General features: G+C 39.2%; 1 long non-coding RNA gene across 2 annotated transcripts in view; it reads right to left on the reverse strand.

Annotated features, from left to right (window-relative positions):
• Window positions 1-8,666, reverse strand: part of LOC307017085 — a 33,146-nt gene extending 24,480 nt beyond the window's left edge. For both annotated transcript variants that reach the window (XR_013802011.1, XR_013802012.1), the window contains exons 1-3: window positions 8,527-8,666; window positions 7,789-7,853; window positions 4,842-4,936 (exon numbers count right to left, since the gene is read on the reverse strand). This is a non-coding gene — a long non-coding RNA (uncharacterized lncRNA). The remainder of the gene's footprint in view (window positions 1-4,841; window positions 4,937-7,788; window positions 7,854-8,526) is intronic.
• Between the last annotated feature and the right edge of the window lie 78 nt (window positions 8,667-8,744).

Below are 8,744 nucleotides of genomic sequence, written 5' to 3' on the forward strand. Positions count from 1 at the left end.
ACGGACAAGAGACTGAGGGATTTCAGAGGATGTATTTAATTTCCAGAAGAATCATAACAAAATGTAATCTTACAGAGATCTCAACACATTTTCTTTTTCATATTAAATCACAACAGCAATTTTTCTAGAGTCTTGGTTTGTCAATGTGGCATTTTGGAAGCCTTTTAAACAATGTTTAGCAATTCTTTAGGCGACTACTGCAATAGTGTATTCACATGGCTGACAAAAAAATCCATCAGAAAGCTGCAGCTGATTCAGAACACTGCTGCTCGAGTCCTCACTAACATTAAAAGAGTGGATCACATCAGTCCAGTTCTGAAATCTTTACACTGGCTTCCAGTCGGCCAAATAATTGATTTTAAAGTATTATTGCTAGTTTTTAAATCACTAAATGGTTTAGGACCAAAATATATTAACGATCTCCTGCATAATTATGAACCATCAAGGTTTCTCAGGTCTTCCGGGACGGGTCTGCTCTCGGTTCCGAGAGTAAGAACAAAACATGGAAAAGCAGCGTTTAGCTATTATGCCTCGACAATCTGGAACAAACTGCCCGAAACATGCACGTCCGCAGAAACTCTTAGTATTTTCAAATCGAGACTGAAAACCTATTTTTTTGCACTGCTTTTAATTGAGCTGTTCATATTCACACTGCAGTATGTTATTCATGTATTGTATAACTGTTGTGTTTAATTTATTATCTTTGCTTTTTAAATGCCTGTTGTAAAATGCCATTATATAATGTCTTTCTGCTGTATTTATTCTTAAATGTCTTTTATTTTATTTTGTAAAAGCCTTGCCTAGCCTAGCCTTGCCTACATAATTTTTTTAATTGGCACCAAACCTGTGCAACAAATGGTAAAACACTAAAAAATGACTGCAACAACTTATCAGACATTATATAGCATGGGAATGGCCATTTTATAATTGGAATTTCATAATCTAAGCTTTAATACACTATAAACGTTCAACATTAAGGCTGTTAGAGGATAGACACACTTCTATGTGGCATTTACCGTTGACTTTTTATCTAGCCCTGAACATCCCTCACCCTGCCTACCCCTCTAAATATAGGGGTGAAATGGTAAGAGTTTCATTCAGTTTAATTCCGCAATCTGCATGAAGAGGGCCATGCACTCAACATTTCTGTGTGAATAGCGAGCAGCCCTGGATCTTTTAATTTACCTGCAACAAAGATACAAATGCTGGCTCTCTCACATCTTCTTGCTCTCTATCCAGCCATTAGGAAGTAAGGAATTGCGTAAAGATTAGACGCCAAGGAGGAAGCAATTCTCAGCTCTACGGTTCAGCGATAAGAAATGACAGGGTAGTAATCCCTTAAATCAAATTGTATTCAATTCAACTAAATTAGAAATGTGGGGAGGAGATGGAATAGAAATATAGGCTATATCATCAGCAATATTAAGTAGATGGAGGAATATATTTATAAGGCAACGAGAAATGCCTTTTGCAAACAGAGGACAGTATATGGATGGAAGGAGAATATTCATTTGTTATCCAAGTCAGCTTCCTGCTACATTACACTGTCCAACAAAAGTCAGAGGAGGATTTAGGAGGATTTATAAAATGCAAAATTGACCAAGAAATCCTCTCATTGGTGAAATCCTGTTAACAAGAAACCGAGCACAGAGGTGGAGCAAATAGACGAATGGCTAAACTCAGCCTGAGGCTCTGCATGACACTAAACAAAAGTTTATCTTCAGGGCGAATTCACTCCTTACTTTCTCTGCCCTAATATAATAAATATGCAAGTGTTTTCTGAACTGTGGTCTTTCTGTCTAGACTCCAACTCCAAACCAAATCTGGACTGACTTGCCTCTAGCTCACAGACACATTGTGCTCCATGATGTTTAAGACTTCAGTGAGCTCCACAAAGTCTTTATGATTAGTTTATAATTCAATGAAACCCACTGTGACAGGGAAATGCTTGGATGTAAGTTGTGTTCTGCTGGCTATGAGCGTAAAGCCTGGACAACTTTGGCAACAATAAAAGGGAAATGACCCGTTATATTCATTATGGTTGATTTAAGAAAGACAGAAAGATCATCAGTGTATCATCATCATCATCACACAAATGGACTTTCACTACAACAACTTTCACATACTGTACTTGATTTCTAACCATCTGAGATATAATGACATTGTCACTGATATCTTACACAACAGGACAAACCTAATTTTCTGTATTTTGCAACTCATATGATTGTATTTCTAAATGAACTATACACATAATAATCCGTTAATACTATAAAACTATGCATGCATACACTGAGGGGCTGTACTAGCCAACACCATCATTTTATCTGCAACAAAAGAAAAATGTTTGCGGCTTCTCTCTGTTTGCCTGCCAAAACAGGGATTTCAGTACTGAAGAGACTAGGGCGAGCAAAATAAAGAAGCAGAGCCGTTTGTCTGAAAGCCGGCTGGATTCTTTCCTTTTCAAGGACATTTATGCGTCCTACACTATACCGAGTCCCCCCACCATTTATCAAAGCCCAGCCCACCCCACCCCACCCAGCATCATTGTTTTGTTCTCAGTTGCAGAGAGCCTCCCCGCAATTCTTACCCAGCTGCTTATAAAATAGGAAGTCGTGTAAGCCTCCGGAGCCACAGGGATTGGATTCCCTGGGGTAAAGCTGGGTACATTCAGAAAAACTCTCTAGTTTCCTTTTAGGATTATTTTTTTTCTAAAAGTAGACAGACTTTAAATTGCTCTTCACAGAAAATTGGCTTTTTAAAAAGTTGAATACTGGAGAACATTACGAGCAGTACAGGGCCTAAATAGGGTCCTCAAAAACAAACGTCATCATAAGTGGCACTCAGACCTTGAACGATTATGTAGTTAAATATTCGTGTTATTAATTCTTTGGCTGACCTCTTCAGACTCGTCCATTTATGCAATAACAAAAAATGGTGATTCATTCATTCAGAGTCATAGTTTACATCATGAACTTCTTTAGTAAACAATCATGAAAAACTATTTTGCTTTCTGTATGGTTGACAAAGGAAACGCCGAAAAAAAAATGACTCTTAAGATCGCAGCCTTTCAACCAAGCCACCACATAATGCATTTAGTTAAAGAGATCTTTTATGACATTTTCAGTGTTTTTCTCAAAAGAAGTGTACATACGTAGATATAGAATAGGAATAGTCAGCTGCATGCAAGTCACTTAGCTAATTCCACCATGCTGTAATGTTGAACGTGTTCAAGAAAATGAGCCCAACTGCAAGCTGTTGGCCAGCAACAGCAGCGGGTGCTACGGTCACTCACAGCCGCACGGGAGAAGGAGAAGTTACCTATAGTAACTAGCCATCCATCCGTCACCGAAGCTGATTTGTTTCTGGCGAGCTGCAACCATATCATATGCTTCATTATCAAATCCATTCCACTTGCTTATTGTGAGAATGCCCAAATCAATGAAATTCCGTACCATGTTTTCACTGCTACTTTGTACCAAGGCAGATTCTCAGAGCCGTACACATGAGCCGTAGACATGCTGCGTTTTTTGTGTAGCTGTGTCTTTAGTTGTAAAATGATGCGCGCCACAGGCGCTGTTATTAAAGAGGTGGAGGGAGAGTCCCCTCCTGTGAGACTGAGAGGCTGATAACTACAGCTCAGTGAGTTAAAGGAGTCTCTGAGAGGTGGAGGAGAGTCCTCACTGTCAGACTGAGAGGCTGATAACTCCAGCTCAGTGAGGTAAAGGACTCTCTGAGTGTTTAGATAGTTCACTTTAGTCTAAGTAGTGGGTCTCAAACGGTTTGCTAATCATTTATGTAAACAAGTATTTCCATGGCACACCTTTATATGATCATTATAGTTATAAAAAATAAGAGAATAACAGGAATGAAATAATTGTGTTTGTGATTTGCAAAATTTGCATAAAGAAAAAGTAAATCTGTTTACAGTTCTGTTTCACATGGGTGTTATTGATGTATCCGTAGATTTAGTCCCTAATTTTGCTCTCAAAGTACGGCAGATTGATACATTTCTTCAAAATTTTAAAACAAATCTTCCCGGGGGAGCATGCCCCCGGACCACTCTAGAGGAGGTGGGTGAGGTCCACCACCTGCCCACACCCCCTGTCAAATTGTCCCACCCACATTGAGGATGCTTCCTACGCCCATCCTGGGAGGACATTCCGGGAGTTGGGTCACCCAGCTCTTTAACAAAAGGAAAATCAGGGGTGCTTCACCAAATATGTTATATGAAACACATTTATAGTCATTATAGTTTAGAGTCATTATACCAAGTTTAGAGATTTGGGTTGTCTTACAATTGTTTGAGTCTCCAAAAAGGCTTGGGTCAGCAGAGTATTTTACATGGATAATGATTCCTCTTGTAAAGAACTACATTTTTCTGGTAGGCATTGTGCGCTTCTTCAATTTCTGATTATCTGGATACAGGTCACATACCATCTCCCCAGGCACATTCTCCGCTCTCTCCGACCTCCACACATCACTCAACTTACGCGACACTTGAATAATTTCTTATTGGATTATGGAGAAGTATATGAATAATAGCGCGGCCATGTGGCAGGCATGCTGAGGTTTGTTTCTAGCCATGTGTGCTCATTCGAGATTAATGATGTTGCAGAAAATCGATGTTCGACAAACCAAAGGGTGTAAAACTGTACATGTGAAATACAAATCCAATAAGGGATGTTTCGTGCTAACATCCAGATCAATTTCATGTAACAGGGCACAGAGAATTCACTCCATGTGGGGATGTTAGCGTCAGAGTTTTGGTCTAAACCAAACCAAATTGAGAAACAAGAAATTGATTCTTTTACCCGTTTCTGTTTTTAGTACTTTTATCTTACCTTTGCCATGGACCGCATCTGTTGTCTCTGCGCTTCTCCTGAGTTTCTGATACAGATGGTGTTGTCATGGTCTGCCTTCAGCTTCAGTGTGAGTGCTGATAAAACAGATAAAACAAAACGTATTCTTTTCAAATTTGGGAAACAAAGCCACCCACGCAAAACACACAAGATGGGCAAAGAGAATACAATAGAGGGTACTTTGTCATGCCTTCGTGTGTAGCTATATTGCAATAGGCTAAGAATGCCTTTTGTTGTGTAGACTTGACAATACATTATTATTCTACCTTGAACCTTATATATGGGCTGGAACAACAATTCTCTCTGCAGACTGGCCGATAAATATTTTTCCAATATATTGTTTGGAAGAGATGACAACAATTCCTACATTTTTATTTTCAAACAAACATATTCTCATTTTTCTGTCTCCTGTTTTAATAAGTAAAGCATCTGTCTCCTGTTTTAATAAGTAAAGCATAAAAGCCATAAAAGAGAATAAGAGAGAGAGGGTGAATTCAGGCAAGGTGAATGAAGAACATAGAAAACACTTGATAACATCTGAAGGCTGGAACCATCACTTTAATATATAGCGTTGGGCGTTGAATTAAATAGGAACCGTAGTCATCAAAATAATGTGAAATAAGATTGCATGAAATTGTTAAAGTTGATTGATTTTCCGCTTAAACGACCACACCTGCCAGGCAGGCTGAGAACAAATACATTTGTGCTGCCTGCCACTCTGTCAACAACAGGAAACACAAAGACTGTTGTCAAGCACTGACAGAGAAGAATGTTTGCCACTGGTTCTGATTAAGAGAAAGCAAGAAATAGATAAATCATCAGAGTGCTGATCTAGATCCACCGCTTCTCAAAGGCCATCCTCAGCCATCTGTTAAAGAAAGACACCCCATCACACATACACACACTTGATGTGTAAACTCCCCTGCCACCTGCAGAGCTACACAGGGCCACAGATGTCATTAAGGCCACAGGGACGGTAAACCAGGCCGCTTCCTCCCTCCACATCCATCAGTCAAAAGGCACACGGCCCAACCTGTGATCTTTACTCAAGCAATCCGTATTAAGAGCAAAGCAAAGCTGCACAGACATGCACTAACTCAGCCTGTCATGAATCCACCCATGCTGTGAGAAGCATGCCTGGGATAATGGGAAATGAAATAAAGAGTTGTAGGGAAACCATGCATCATTTGCTGCATCCTGTCGACAGCAGCTCTCAGCAGCTGGCCCACCAGTTAGTCTCTCACAGGTTCTGGAGGAGACAACAGGTGGACATTTCTGTCACTATACAATCCATTGGTTCCAATTATGCCTGGTGGGTAAACCTGCCAACATACTAAAGGCTGCTCCTGTTAAGCTGCGTCTGCTTGGTGTGGAAACATCAGATTCAACAAGAAAATTCCACCTGTTACGTGGCTTCTTCCTTATTTATAATGAATGTTTCCCCAAACTCTGTAACTTACATATCACTGCGCCTCAGACTGGAGGGACTATTGGGATTTCTTCACAAATCACATAAATATAATATCACGCATGCATGTTATCAATCTGCCAAATCATTTCATATGGAATCTTTTTATTGTAAAACATCAGAAATCACAGATTTTAATGAGCCAGCCATAATTAAATAACTTATTTAGTCCAACAGAGAAACACCCAATTAAGGATTTTCAGTTCAGTATCAAATCATCACAGCTATAGCTATATGCAGAATTCTGTTATATTATTCATTACATTTGGTGTTTAATGTTGTTTGTTTCTTACAACAATAAGAAAAATCCTGAGGAGATGCAACAACCCTAAGCATTATTATTAATACTTTGTTTCTCTGCTGTTTATATCATTTGTACATACTGTATGTTTTGGCGATAGCTTTGGTGCTTGTTTTATGTTTCCTCTGCATTTCCCAGCATTATTATTCATTAACAATCAGCTAATTCAAATAGTTCCTGATCCAACAATTGATGCTGCCAAAAGTGTCAATCATTCCTTTATCTTGCAGTATTTCTCAATGAAAACATCCTTGGTGACTTGTAAAGACCTGTGTGTTTGCTGTTTAAGGCCACTATTTCTACAAAGAAAAAAAAACATTCTACCATGAATAAAGTGTTTCTGTGTGAACTCAGTGTACTAAATAAATACATTACTTTTCATAGCCTAGACTCCTGACGGCTAACTCGGTAGGATCAAGGACAGCTAATAGTATAATTACAGCATGACAGGATCGCTCTCAGGAGGAATCGACTATTACCAGCTGATAGCCCTGCTCTGCTCAATACTCCTACTGGATAGCACCCACCTGTCTTACCTAGTTGCAATGCAAAGCTCTTATTGTGATTAACAATAAGAGAGACAAAGGTGAGCAGAGACTATTAGAGGACTGAGGAGACTCTGTCAAGTTCCCTCTAAAATATAATGTAGATGTTAGAGCACTGCATTTATATATGGAGAAAGATACCACACTACCCTCATGTAAGGTTGATGAAAGGGGGAATTGTTCTGTGAGCAGCAAAAGTAGAAATATTTATAATGGCGATCACGATTTTGAGATGAAAATGTTTCAGTGGAACTTTGAGAATCTAGACCTCTGTTCTCAATCCAAGCAGGCGTTGTTTAAAAATACATATTTTTTATTCTTGGATCCATTCTTGTGCCAAGTCGAACTTCAAAAGCGGGCTCCTGCACCAGAATACTGCACAGACACACCTAATGATGCATCCCTGAGATTGGCAGGACTGCTCAAACATTAAGCAGCTTTTGCAGGCTCTGCGCTCAGCTACCCGTCTTTTATGCTCAGTTGAAGAGAGGATAATTATCTCTGCGGGTGGTGTGGATCTGCCCCAGCAGAGCGGCACACGCAGGGAAACCAGGATGTAGGGCATTAGTGTACAGTATGAGAAAAGGCACAGTGTATGCAAGGGTCATACTGTACCTCTTAAGATGTATTCCTGACTATTTCCTGCAGCACCTCATCCATCTGTAGACCCGCTCAAAAATCTGCAAAATAGAAGGAATATCACATTAACACCAGACTAACGGGACATTGTAAAACACTTGCATGTCAAACTAATTACATTCACAAATGTGATTTCTTTTTCTTTCTTTTTTTAGTTACTGAGAGGAAAATTGTTGGCCGAACCATCTTAACTTAATATCCATTTACATAGGCTAGTAGTTGTTCTTGAGCTTTATATCCTACTATCACAGGCAGATGTAGGTTACCCTGTTGAAATGGAACTGTAGATGTAAAAAGTTCAATGTGTTTTAAGTTAGTTAAAAAGGTGTTCCACATTTACCTGTCAGTAAAAAGTTGCTTGAGTCTTAAAGCATCAGTAGTAATGTTTTAATTGTAAGATAAATACAATTATATATATTTGCCCAACAAGTAGGCTATTCATCTTTATTTATTTGACGTTTATGCTTATTTTTTATTTTACCTAAGCAAGTTCATAAATGCTTGTCAAAAGTATTTTTACAGAGCAGTATTGCTACTTTTAATTAGGTATAAGAAGAGAATAACTATTTCTCCCTCCATTGATAGTCGCATTTACTTAGACATGTCACATTTAGCATTAGCATGTGTTTGCTACTTTAGCTTAAATGTGCCACCAGCTCGACATGTAACTTCAGTAAACCATTGAAACATTAAGAACTGACATTATGGCTTTACCTTCTCCCACATATGATGAAAACCAAGCAGTATGGCGGTTAGCGTACGCCACCTAGCGTTAACTGTATCCACCTGTGTGTTTTATTTGGAACACTGTAATGTACTAGCAACATTAACAAACATAGCAGCGAAGGCGTGCTTCAATCACACAGCTCCAGCATAATGGACTGGAGAGGCGCGCGCTGGGAGGTTTGGTCTGATCATCACTCAGCCGTGCG

The sequence above is a fragment of the Notothenia rossii genome, assembly GCF_949606895.1.
Source record: "Notothenia rossii genome assembly, chromosome: 8".
NCBI classification, from domain to species: Eukaryota; Metazoa; Chordata; class Actinopteri; order Perciformes; family Nototheniidae; genus Notothenia; species Notothenia rossii.